The sequence below is a fragment of the Rousettus aegyptiacus genome, unplaced genomic scaffold, assembly GCF_014176215.1.
Source record: "Rousettus aegyptiacus isolate mRouAeg1 unplaced genomic scaffold, mRouAeg1.p scaffold_m13_p_16, whole genome shotgun sequence".
Classification (NCBI taxonomy): Eukaryota; Metazoa; Chordata; class Mammalia; order Chiroptera; family Pteropodidae; genus Rousettus; species Rousettus aegyptiacus.
Window position 1 is genome coordinate 21145369 of NW_023416291.1, and position 14078 is coordinate 21159446.

Consider the following 14078-nt stretch of genomic DNA (forward strand, 5'->3'; position numbering starts at 1 on the left):
TGAAGAAGACATATGGTTGGGAAGTGAAAAGATGCTAACTAAACATTAGTCCTTAGAAAAATACAAATTAAAACCATAAGTAACTACCACATTCTTACTAGAAGGGTCAGAATTAAAGACTGACAAGTGCTGATAAGGATGCAGAGCAATTGGAAATCTGCTCACTATTAGCATAATGCTTTTAAGATCCACCCTTGTTGCTGTGGCTATCATTCATTTTTTATTGCTAAGGAGTATTCCATTGTATAGATGTACCACAATTTACCTAGCCATTCACAAGCTGATGGGCATTTGGGTTGTTTCCAGTTTTTGATGATTATGAATAAAGCTGCTAAAAACATTCACATACATTTATATCCCTTGGCAAATATTTAAGAGTGGGACCACTAGGTTATATATATTTAACTTTATAACAAACTATTAAACTATTTCCCACCAAAGTTGGCAATTATTTTTAGTAAGTAAACTGGATGCCCAATATCGCATTTCACCTAGACAAAAAGCACTAGTTCTAATATTCCCTCAAAGTCAGTACTAGTCCAAATGAATGCCTAAATTCTTTGGGCTTCAAATTTCTTCATCTGACAAATGAGAAGACCTAACTAGATTATTTCTAAGTTCTTTTTTAACTCAAAAATGTTGTTTCTCATCATTCTATTATTTTATTGGGTAACCAGAACTCCTTGGCCTTTTATATAACCTGTCATCAAGACATGTCTGTGCTACAGTGTTATTTTACAACTGACTTTATGAAAGTATGAGGAATTACACGATTTATAAGCTGCAAGGAATTCTAAGGTCATCTAGCCCAAATACCTCTTTTAAAAATGAGAAACCTAGCTCTTCCAGGGCTTGCGAACTCTTCTCTGCACCAAAGCACCCAAGCATGCACATTCACCATCAACAAGTGCAGCTCACTAGGAGAGGAGACACCGCCCGCCCCAAAAGGGTGTATAAGACTCTTAGAGTGCAAGGCAAATGGGGGAGCGCACTCTTTTAAGACTCACTGCCTCATACCACACCATTCTAAGTTAAAGCCCTTCCGCTGAGCCAAATCTGCCTAATTAGCAGGGACCTATTACCCCTGCTAAGAATTTTGGGCCAAGCCTCCCACACGCAGAGACTTCTATAAATACATTTGAATTTTATTTGGTAATCTTTCACTTTCTTCCACTTTGTACCTTGATTCTATCTAGCAGAAGAGCTGTTAAAAGTGCCAATCACACTCACTGTCAAACTGACTACACAGCTGGATAAAATAGAGGGATAATTTTCCACTCGAGCATAAAATATGTAGCATGCATGGTGAACACAGAGACTCACCTCTGGTTGGAGAGTAGCTAGCTATCACGCACAGCTAGGTAACTGACACTTAATGGTTGCTTCCTCTTGTTTAAACTGTCCTCTGATTTGGCTTTCCATGAAAATGAATAAAGAAGCAAAAAGTGGTCATAAAGAGCAACCCCATTCCCCCGCCCACACATACACAAAAGCAGCTTAGAAAGGGTGGGAATGTTGATGGTAAGGCTGAGGGAGAGAAAACAGGTAGGGGCTGGTTTGGGAATAAACTTTGTTGGCTGCCTGACACTAGAACTTTAAAAATGGTAAAAAAAAAAAAAAAAAAAAAGCTCACAGAGCTATGTATATGACATAAATACATTTTAAAATTAAATTCACTGGGGTGACATTGGTTAATAAAATTATATAGGTTTTAAGTGTACAATTCAATAACATATCATCTGTTCTCTTTTTCCTATCTGGTTACTCTTCTGCAATGGTGCCCATTAGCTGGTCCCATTGACCCTCCGGATCCCTTTCACCTCTGATGTATTTATGAATTCTGTCACTGCTTATGAGGTTCTCATAAAATACTTAGAAAAATCCTGTCCTAAATAGGTAGTTCTGACTTTGCATTTGTTTGCTGCATTTGCTAAACTCACGGATGCTGCTTCTGATTATATTTCACTTTTCAGAAATATTTTCTGTAACTGCAATGAATCACTTTTCTATTTCACATTCTGAACTTCTTCTTAAGTGTGTTGAATATAGTTCTTCTAACTCTTTTGTCCTAGATTTCTAAAAGGATGAATTTAAAGGTTCCAGGGGTTTTTAAATTCTTAAACTCCTAAACTTGCTGTTATTGTCCAAATCAGTAAGCCCACCACTGTGGCTTTAATCTACCTTTCTAACTTCCACTCCTATGCATTCGGCAAGTCTGTCCGTGGTTCCAACTGCGGTGATCTAGTGCTCCAATCACACATTCAAATCTTTCATGTGTTAATTGTACATATTCAATGAAAATGTTGATATTCTGAAGTAATAAATTAGGAAGATGTGAAAAGACAGAAATGTGTGTTTCTGCGCACACTGCTACAGAGAACTATAAAGCAAAACATAAGGTATAGTATATATGCATATTATTGGGGGAAACGGAACATCACATTCCAAATCTTTTTTTAAATCACTTTTTTGAGGTATGACTGACACGTAAAAATGTATTGGCATGTATTTAATGTACATAAACTCAGTGAGTTTGGGAATAAGTTTACACCTATTAAATCATCACCACCATCAAGGCCATAAATATATCCATCACCTCTCTAAGTTTCCTCTCCCTTTATTATTGTTGTTTGTTGGTTTGTGTGTTTATCTGTTAAGAATATTCAACGTAATCCAAATCTTTTAAAACTGTTCTTTCTTCCTGCAATAATATACAATGCTCCTCCTCTGACATATTTGTCAGTCAAGGTACTTTTCAAGGCCAAATCAAATTTTACTTCTCTAGGAAGCTTTGAGTCTCTGGTTGGAATTCATCTTTCATAATCCTGCTCTTACATATCACACTATTACTTTTATCACACTCTATCACTAAAACTACACACACTCAGTCGCATACATAAATAGTACAGAGTACACTGTGTCCATGGTTCGTAAAATAGTGAGTTACTAATAGGTAGGATCTATGTTATTTATCTTTTATACATCCCACAGCACTGAGGAGGTTTGGTACAAAATAGGCATTTAATAACATTTGTTAGACGGAATAGTCAAACAATGGATTTTTTGTTATTCTTTCCCCTGTTAGTTTTAACTATCACACTGTCAGTTCATCAACAGTTTCTTCCTATTGGATCTACATAGCTTGAATCAAAATAGCTTAAAATAAATAAGCTACTGCCTAGGGTTTTGAACTCCTTTATGTTTCTATAGAGATTTTTTTGGTGTGGTAATTATGTTTATTTTAACAGACTGATTTGTTTACATTTCTCGCCTTTATCAGGCCCCTCTCCTAAGTACAGAGAGGGAAACTATTTCTGGCTGTTCTGTTTTCCAAGGAAACCTTGCAATTTTCTTTTAAGGTCATAGAAGTCTTTTACTTCTATGAGTCTGTTGTGCACCACCTAAGACTTTAAGTTATAAAAACCATTGTTTTCTCAAAAGTCTGGAAGAAGCTTGCAAGATATAATTAACTGCCTAGAATAAACAATACAACAGAAATAGATCTTTCCCTTAGAAAATAACTTACTGTTGGCCTATGTGAAAGAATCTCACATATTAGTGACTAGAAAATTCTGTACCAGGAAAGCAGCTACAGTACGTAAATTAAAATATAAAAAAATTTCAAGCCAAAGTAAGTATAACAGTGACATACTGAGTTCAAGCAGTATGTCTACTCATGTCAAAAATAGAACAGAGATGCCTACCACCACCACTCCTATTCCAAACTATTCTGAAAATATAAGCCAATGTAATCACACTTCAGTGGTGGTGGTGGGGGTGGGGGGAGGGTAGACAAAACTGGGTTTAAAAAAATTATCTGCAAAGTTATATACCTGAAAACTCAAGAGAATTAACTGGAAAACTACTAAAAATTAAAATAAGAAAACTCGACAAGGTGCTGCACAAAGAATTTAAAAAAGAAACTCTTCTTATATGTAATCTATGTAGGAAAAGATTCCAATTATAGTACCAATCAAAAAGATAAAGATAGGTTTATTAAAAGTTTAAATAAAGGAAGACATTTCTTGTGCTCAGATAGACACAATGATATGTTGAAATAAGTCGATTTTCTCCATACATTTTGTAAATTTAACTTGATTCCAATAAAAACTTGAAAAGGATTTTACTGGCAACTAAAAATTCTTAATTTTATATGAAAAATAAATGTTTGAGAGCAGTCTGGAAAATTCTGAAGTGAAGAGCAAAAAGTGGGAACAAGTACTATGAGAAATTAAAATATACTCTAAAGCTACCTAAGGTAAAATAGTTTACTACTGTAATATTAATAGATCGAGTAGGATAGAAAAGTGTTGAGAAGTAGAAATAGATGCTTTTATAAACATATGAAGACATGGCCCAGATCTTATACATGAGAGAAAAACAAAAAGTATAATGACAGTTACAGATATGAATACTGATATGAAATAGTCTGTAAGATGCACTTCTAAATTAAAAAAAGGAACATGCAAAACCATGTGGGTAACATCTCACCACTTATACAAAACATAAAAAAAGGATGAAAATTACACAAATGTGGAGAAGTCTACAGAATCTCTCTGAAGGATACACAAGAAACTGATAACCGAGATTTCTCTGGGGAGAAAAGTAAAAGTAAGGAAGGATCTTTTCATTTTTTAAAAAAAACTTGTTGTACAGTTTGCTTTTTTAAAAATTAAACAGTGGACATGTATTAACTATGTAAAAAAATACAAAAAGAAGCTCAATATTACTAATTATTAGGGAAATGTAAGTCAAAACCACAGTGAGATACTGCTTTATGCCCATTAGAATGGTTATTATGAAAACAAACAAACAGAAAATGACAAGTCTGATGAGTGGAAACATGGAGAAACCAAAACCCTTGTGCATGGCTGGTGAGAATGTAAAATGGTACAGGTGCAGATGCTGTGGAAAACAGTATATTCATTCTTTGAAAAATTAAACTGAGAATTACTATGTGATCTAGCTATTCTATTTCTGGGTATACAATAATCCACTGTTATCCGGGGGGTGGGGAGGGGGGATACATTCCAAGCCCCTCACCCAGTGGATGTCTGAACTATAAATACTATGTTTTTTCCTATACATACATATCTATGATAAAGTTTAATTTATAAATTAGGCACAGTAAGAGATTAACGACAATAACTAATGAACTAGAACAATTATAACAATATACTGTGATGAAAATTACATGAATGTGGTATTAAGTAAAATAAGGGTTACTTGAACACAAGCACTGCAATACCGCGATAGTTCATCTGATAACCAAGATGGCTACTAAGTGACTATCAGGAGGGAAGTGCATATAGCATATAGCTGTCCAGTGGAGACACTGGACAAAAAAAATGATTCACATCCTAGGTGGGATGGAGCAGCACAGTGCAAGATTTCATTACTCACTCAGAATGGTACACGATTTTTTATTTCTGGAATTTTCCATTTAATATTTTCGGACCATGGCTGGCTACAGGTACTTTAACCACAGAAGGCAAAACCATGGACATGGGGGCATGACTGTATAGCCAAAAGAATTGAAGGCAGAGATGTGGCTATTTGTATATCCATGTTCACAACAGTTTTATTCACAATAGCCAAAGGGTGGAACAACCCAAGTGTCCATCAACAGATGAACGGGTAAATAAAATGTCACTTACATACAACAGAATAATATTCAGCCTTAAAAAGAAATTCTGACATAAGCTACAACGTGGATGAACCTTGAAAGTAGTACACAAAGTCATGTCTGGAGAGGAATGGTGGTGACAGTTGCACAACAATGTGAATGTACTTAATGCCATTGAACTGTACATTTAAAAATGGTTGAAAGAGTTGTCCTGTTGATGACAGCCATTCTAACAGTTGTGAGGTGATATCTCATTGTGGTTTTGATTTGCATTTCCTTAATAGCTAGTGAAGTTGAGCATCTTTTCGCATGTCTGTTGGCCATTTGTATGTCTTTTCAGAAGTGCCTGTTCAGGTCTTCTGCTCATTTTTTAATGAATTTTTTATTGTTGAGTCATATGCGTTCTTAATGTTTTAGATATTAGGCCCTTATCAGAAATGCTGTTTGCAAATAGATTCTCCCATTTGGATGGTTGCCTGTTGGCCTTGTTGATGGTCTCTTTTGCTGTGCAGAAGCTTTTTAGTTTGATATAGTCCTATTCATTTATTTTCGCTTTTACTTCCTTTGCCTTTGAGGTAAAATTCATAATATCTCCCTCTGAATCCAAGGTCCCTGAGTTTAACATGGAAGCAAACAAAGTATCCTATGATAGATTATTGGACAAGAAAATGTAATACATAATACAGTGAAATATTACTCAGCCATGAGAAGATGAAATACTGCCATTTGCAATATGGATGGATCTAGAGATTATCATGCTAAGCAAAATAAGTCAGACAGAAAAAGTTGAGAACTACATGATTTCACTCATATGTGGGATATAAAAAGGAAAGCAACAAACATGACAGAGACTCAAGGACACCGACAGTGGATTAGTGGTTACCAGAGGGAAGGGAGGTGGGAGGAAGATAGGAGTAAAGGGAGCCAAATAGTTGATGAAGGAAATTTAACTTGGGGTGGGAAACACACAAAGCAATATATACATGATGTACTGTTGAACTGTACACCTGCAATTATTTGATTTTATTAACCAATCTCACCCCAATATTTTAATAAAAAATAAAATGGTATAAGGTTTTTTTTAATTAAAATAAAAAAATGATTAAAATAGTAAATTTTATGTTTTGTATATTTTACTGTAATTTTAAAAAAATGTAATGCACAAATAGAAAATCTGAAGAGACATATAGCAAGTAAAGAAACTGAATAAGTCAATTAAAAATCTTCCGTTAAAGAAAAGTGCAGGCCCAGATGGCTTTGTTGATGAATTCCACAAAAGATTAAAAGAAAAAATAATAACAATTCTTCACACACTCTTCCAGAATATAGAGGAGGAGGGAACATTTCCCAACTCATTCTGTGAGAACAATATTACTCTGATACCAAAGCCAGACGAAGATATCACAAGAAAACTACAGACCAGTATCTCTCATGAATATATATGCAAAAATCCTCAACAAAATATTAGTAGACCAAATTCAGCAAAATATATTAAGGATTAAACATCATGATCAAGTGGGAATTGCCCTCAGAAAGATTGACTTAACATTCAAAATTCAATTAAGGTAATACCCCATATTAACATAAAGGACAATAACTGCATGATTATCTTGATATCCAAAGGAAAAGCATTTGATAAAATCCAAGATTCATTCATGATAAAAATGCTCAACAAACTAAGGACAGAAGGGAACATCCTTAACTTGATAAAGGGGGTTTATAAAAAACCTACAGTTCACATCACCATCAATAGTGGAAAAATGAATGTTTCTGCCCCAAGATTGGGAAAGCGGAAAAGATGGACAAGGAAGGATATTTGCTTGCTCCACTTCATTAAATATGGTACTGGAGGGTCTGGCCAGTGCAATCACGTAAGAAAAAGAACGAAAACATGGAGGTATTAGAAATAAAAACTTATGTACACACAATGATAGCCCCAAAGTTCAAATAATCCAAATGTCGACCAACTGGTACGTGGGTAAACAAAATGTGGCATATTTATATTGTGGAATATTATTGAGCAGCACATGCTACAACATGGATGGACCTCGAAACATATGCTAAGTGAAAGAAGTCAGACACCAAAGACCGCATAGTGCATGAGTCAATTTATGTGAAATGACCAGAAAAGGCAAATCTACAAGACAGAAAGTAGATTAGCGGTTGCCTGGGCCTGAAGGTAATAGTGAGGACTGACTGCTAATGGGCACAGGGATCTTTTTGGAGCAATGGAAATATTCTAAAACTGGATTGTGGTGACTGTTACGCAACTCTGTAAATTTACTAAAAATTATTGCATTGTACCCTTTAAATGCATGAATTTTTGGTATGTAAATTATAGCTCAATAAAGTTGTTTAAAATGTTAAAAAAAAGATGATTATAATACCCTTTACATTAACACTGCTGCTTGTTTACCAATATTTCCACAGGCTAAAAAATGGAAGAGTTATTAAATTATAACATCCAATTACATCTTCCTCTGGTTTACTGGAATAGAAAAATGTAGAAAATATTGTATTTAGGAAAAAAGAACTTCTGCTTAGGCCATAAATCTGAGGAACGAATTATTTATTAATGCAAGACATTTTATATTCACTTCCCTCCATCCCCTCATAAACATGAGTGATCAAAAATGAACTGTACTTTAAGGGTAGAAAGGGCGTTAGTTTCACATCTCCTAAAAAGAATTGCTTTCTTGAATATCATCTGATTATCCTTGAGAAAGCTTACGTTCATCCAATTGTGCTTTTAACAAATTTAAATGTTTTAGACCTTTAACGCACTTCCTTCAGATACATGGTCAATAAGGACAATTTAAATTTCCTGTTTTTCTCACAGTAAGGTTCCCAACACAGTTCTTAGTCTTGATCACTAAGCACCTTGGGGGTTTTCAAGCTGATTCTTTTCTCCTACAGTCTTTCCTAGTCCCATTCTGTTTACATTTTACCTTTTTCTCACAGTCTTTGCAAATTCTGGCATCTGCCTCTTCCTTAGCCTTTCTGGTAAGTCACTTCTAGCTTCATCTTACTGGTTGTCCCTTTTCTAGGGGGCATAAGAGACCTCCTCTGCCATTTTACACACTTGGCCCAATTGCCTCTCCAATTTGCTTTATCCCATGTACCGTCATCTTTAATTACTACACGCATGCATCAGCATTTCCAAAGCAACACCATAGATTCTTTTTAAGGTCCTTTTAAAGATTCTTATGACACCACTTTTTTATCTGAAGAAATATGTTCCCCTTTTTGTCACATTTTCCCACATTCATGTATCACCACAAGGGTGTTCCACTTGGGTGTGATGACTTATGAAAGAAGAAAGTTACACTTCTAAGACACATACTAAGGGTAAAGAAACATGGCATTGTTGGCAAGGTGGGGAAATGGGTTCTCATACATAATTGGAACAATGGTAAACTAGTGGTCTAGTTTGTCCTGTTAAAATTTTAAGAAGACATATTCTTGGATACAATTACATTTTTTTACAGATGCATTATAAAACACTTGAGCCAGTGCCCAACGATAACTCTGCATTAGGAAGTTCACTGTAATAATGTTTGAATTGCATTGTAAGCCCACCAGACTTTACATTCCATGATGGCAGCGAGTAAAAGGATTTTGTTCACTGTAATATATCAAGTACCTTGAGCAATGCCTAGCACAGAGGAGGCCTGTGTTCAGGAAGACTTGACTGAATAAATGGATGACAGAGACCTTACGGGCAGTTTATGCCTGGACCTCTGTTGGTATCTAGCAAGCCAAGAATGCTAGGCTTTACCATGGCCATGCTGCATGCATTCTTAGCTCTTGCCTGTCAAATATTCTTTGCTGATTATAAGAACAAGTAGCAGAGGGATTTGAATACTCAGAGCAAACCAGTCACAAAACAAATGTACTTCTGTAGTCATAAGCCACAGTGATGCTGTCATGCTTGTAAGTCAGATACATACACACACATTTTTCTTCAACTACCATTACCAAAAGAATCTATCATCGGTATATATACATTGTTTTGCCTTGATAAATATAAAAGATGTAATCTTCAGAGCAACAATTAGGGCTTTGAAATGCTCAAGAGTAAATTACCCATTTTTATGTCAGAACACTACTGAACAAGGTATGTAACTTGGCCTACATCACACATAGCTTTTCAGAATTTAGGGAAATCATTCAAAAGGGGGAAAAAACACCTATCATACTGAGGTGGAGATAAAACATGACCTTTCCGAAAGCTTGACGTGATATTACATCATAAAGACACACGAGGGCACTCTAATCAACCAGCAAAATGAAACGGAAAAGATAGTGAAATCAGGTTGACATTTTAACAACTGTACTGCAATAAGTGAATTAAGCACCCATAAAATTGTTAGTGTGTAATTTATAGCAAAAGATTTTCTGTTCTGGATCCAAATTCTAAGAAGCCAAAAGGATTCTGCAATTCTGTAAATTGGAGAAAGAACCCATCACTTTCAGATCCAAGGTGAGTATTAACCACATCCCTTTCCAATGATTTGTTAAATTGACCTTGGGGATTTGACTTGCTCAAGCAAAGATCTTCACAATCTACAATTATAGTTGGTGTTTTACTTGTTCTCTACTAGGAATAGGTCATTAATCCATTTCTTTGTTCATAGGAGAAATAGTGAGTTAAAAGTCTGAGCCTTCCCCTCAAAGCCAGTAGTAATGAGACAGCATATTGTACAAAGTAAGAATAGACCACTGAAAAATACACATCTCATAGCCTTCTTGAGTTTTTAAATTTGTAAAAACAACTACAGCATATAATTTCTTCCAACAAATTCAAAAAGTATGGCATAACAAGCATATAAATGACCTTTCTTTCAGACCTTTAACAAGAGGGCAACAGTAACTGCAGCGAGCCATGGATTCTGAGGCAATTGGGTTCATTCACTAAGGATTATCATTAATCTTAAAGTCACATTCAAATTTGTGCCTCAGCAAAATGACAAATAATTCCCTGTCTTCGATCTTTGGGGTCAAATATAATAGATAAAATGGAAAGTATTAAAAGTTTAAATGCCAAGGGTATACTGTGGCTGCATCTCTGTGGGATGAATAAACCAGAAGATTCTCTCCATCTTTGGAACTATCTATAGCAAGTATGACATGCTGCATTCTTGAACTGCTTAACTATTTTATTCACTTTCATCTTCATCTATTTGAATGACTAAATTCCTGGCCATGATGTTTCAAATCTAATTTTTGTAATTATTCAGTATTTTTGTGTTACATGGTCTTTTGTTAAGGACCTCTGTGAATTCTAGTTCCCATCCTTAGTTGAATTGGCCATCAGGGTGTACCCAATTAAGCTTAAACTATACTAAAACAGAACATGCTCTAAAACATGCTAATTTAGAGGATACATTTCTAATTTTCATGTTCTTTTAAAAATGATTCTGCTTCACTGAAGGTACCAATGAATTTTCTTTAGTTAAATAAAGCTGCCTGAATATTGCATAATAGACAGTCATTAAAATCTTTTCGGTTGGTATCTCTCTAGGAAGGAGATATCTAAGGATTATATTATAATGATATCCACTGTCTTCCCTTGGGTGTGTAAAAATCTACCAAGAGAATGATGTGTAGTTAGAGAATGATAAATGGTATCATATTACCATTTATAAATTGTGTAGTATAAAAACTTGGGCCCTCAAATGGTATGATCTTATAGGGAGCCCTTTATATTATCAAGAAAGTTTCCAGACCTTTTGTTTTTTATCACTAATCTTTTTTAAGATCTAAATTTAACCAAACTTTCATTTAAAGCTAATTTAAAAAATATCCTTGAATAAACTTTTTCTCTATGCACTCTGGCTTCTTGAGAGAGAACCTAGCAAGTGCCAGGACCTGCGCAAGGTACTGGAGACCTTACCCTCATTAAGCAATAGACTCTTGAGGAAAGAAGCTTAGGTTCAGATCTTGGTTCTCCCACTGTTTTCATCTGCGTAACTTTGAGCCACTTCACCTCCCTGAGGCTCAGATTTTTATCTGTAAAATGGGAATACTATCACCTAGATCAAAGGATTAAATGGAATACTAACCAGCAAGTAACTGGCACAGTGCCTGGCACACAGTAATTGCTCCATAAAGGGTAGCAATTATTCTTTTTTATTCCAATGGTTATGCTATTGTAATGTTATAACTTTACTCCTTAATCTTTTCTCAATGATATTCACCGACCTTGATAATCCTTCAGATTATTTATTCAACTATTTAGCGGTGTCACCCTATGTATCTGGCCCTGGGAACACAGAGTCTGCAAGAGGCAGGACAAAAATAAATCTAATAATTATAAATGTTACAAAAGGAAGTGTGCTGTGGAAGCATGTGGGTACCTAATTCAAGGAAATCTTGAAGAAGTGCTACTCAAACAGACAACAGAAATATATAAATTTAGGCAGGTAGGAAAGTGTTGTAGGCAATGGAACATATTTAAAGTCCCAGAGGCAAAAGAGAGCAGGGAGAGTTCAAGGAACTGGAAGATGCGCAGTAAAACTGGAACAAGGAGGGCAAGGGAGATAATGGCTAAACATGAGCCTGGAGAGGTAGGCAGGGCCTTATTCTGCAGGACCAAGTAAATAAAGTGAAAAATTATAAGACTTTATGCGAAGGAAGCTACAGAGGGATTTATGGAACTCTGCAATTTAAACAACTTCTGGGATGCAAAGCAGAGACTGAATTGGAGAGGGTTAAGATGGAACGTAGGGAGACCAGGTAGAAGGTCTTACTGAATTCCAAGTGTCAAGTGAAAAAAAACCCGACAAAGGCAGTGTTAGTGGGACCTGTTGAAGAACAGAAGCAGAATCAACGAGATGCAGTCAGACTACATAGGAAGGGTATATTGTTGGCAAGTCATAATCTCAAAAACAAAAATGTGCTCAATAAAATGTATTCCTGTGTTTTATAAGATAAATGTAAAACATAGCTTGCTATGTATTCTTGAAGCAGATCACATAGTTAAAAATTTTAGGCCATGGGAGGATTTATTCCAAGTCTATGAGAGACAGGTATGTCATACAAAAAAAGTCATTTTCTGAGCATCAATGTTTTTGAAACTACTTTGCTGTACTGATAGAAATTCTGCGTTATAGATTGTTTATTAACTACCAAATGAGCTTAAACACGTAACACATGGATTGAAAGGAGAGGGAGGGACTGCAGATGGGACGCTTCCTCTGAGGCGTCTTTTGGGTTTAAAGGAAAAAAAAATAAGTTTCTACTTTTTTTCCATGTTTCCACATCTCTAAATAAATTAAGCAAGAGGATATTATGAACAACCCAAAGTGTATGTAAACCATGACTCTCTGACAACCTCAGCAAATGAGTTTTTATGGGAAAACTGTTTCATATTTGCATGCCTTCTCATTAAACACACCGAGTGTGATTTATCCTTTATTGAAGACATATGGTCTATGCGTCTACCATTTACGCACAAGCTCTTTTGCTCCTAAGCTAAATCCTCTTCATGGAAGGCCCTAGTCTACTCATCTTTGTCAGTTCAAGTCACCTTTTCAGGAAGCTGTCTGAGTGCCTCCTCCCCAAACATCCTCTTGATTCCCCAAACACTGAACATGACTGTTTTACCATGAATGCAATGAATTATATCTTTGGCTTACTTTTCTATCTTCATTAGATCACATGTTTCTTTAGGGCCAGGGCAGTGACTTCTAATTCTGCATTCTTGAGTGTTTCGCATGCTGACTCAGAAGCAAATTGATATTCTCAAGGTTTACTGATCAGCACCCTCCTTACAAAAATGGCTTCAAATGGAGACAGTTTGTAGTTGAATCTACTTTTAATACTTTGACTTCTCAGAAAACAGCTGACACTTTGCTAAGTATATACCTGTAGCATGGTAATTACCAAAGGTAGGATGAGAGGGATGTGTGTACTTTTTCTATTTATATAAATGGAAAAAGAAATCTCTTGTTTTTGTATTAAAATTACAGAAAGTAAAACTTGACAATATTTGGCTACAGGAACATGATTTTAAAAGGAACAGCATCTCACAGGATTTTCTAGTCTCCTGATTATGCTATTACTAATTCCCCACAGCTGGAATAAACTACTTAGGTCTGTGCACAATGACAGTAAAACAGCTCAAAAGGTCTGAGAAACTTACCTATACGCTAAGCCAGGTGTTTTGAGTTTTGTGATGCAAAGACTCCAGGTATACTGGCATATTCCATATAACCTTGGCTCATAAAGTCCCTACAGCCCTGGGCTGTAATGCCTTTTTTTTTTTTTTTTAAATTTTAAGATCTAATTGGTTTTATTAATCAAACAGCATCCCCGCTAGCAACTAGAAGGGCGCTCCCGACTGTAACGTCTTAACTCCTCTTAGCCCATCCATATCCCATACGGTATTTAAGACTGAAATCCTCCAAGAGCACACCCTAACCTCGACCTTCTCTGAATTTCAAGTGCA

The 14078-nt window shown here is 35.6% G+C and overlaps 1 protein-coding gene across 2 annotated transcripts in view; it reads right to left on the minus strand.

Moving 5' to 3' along the window:
• The window catches only part of INTS9 (integrator complex subunit 9), an 81525-nt gene that overhangs the window by 66762 nt on the left and 685 nt on the right, over nt 1-14078 (minus strand). Inside the window, exon 2 of one of the 2 annotated variants that reach the window (XM_036233584.1) lies at nt 1324-1414. The exons of the other annotated variant lie outside the window; for it this stretch is intronic. The gene's annotated coding sequence lies outside the window, so the exon portion shown is untranslated. The remainder of the gene's footprint in view (nt 1-1323; nt 1415-14078) is intronic. 2 annotated transcript variants of the gene reach the window in all.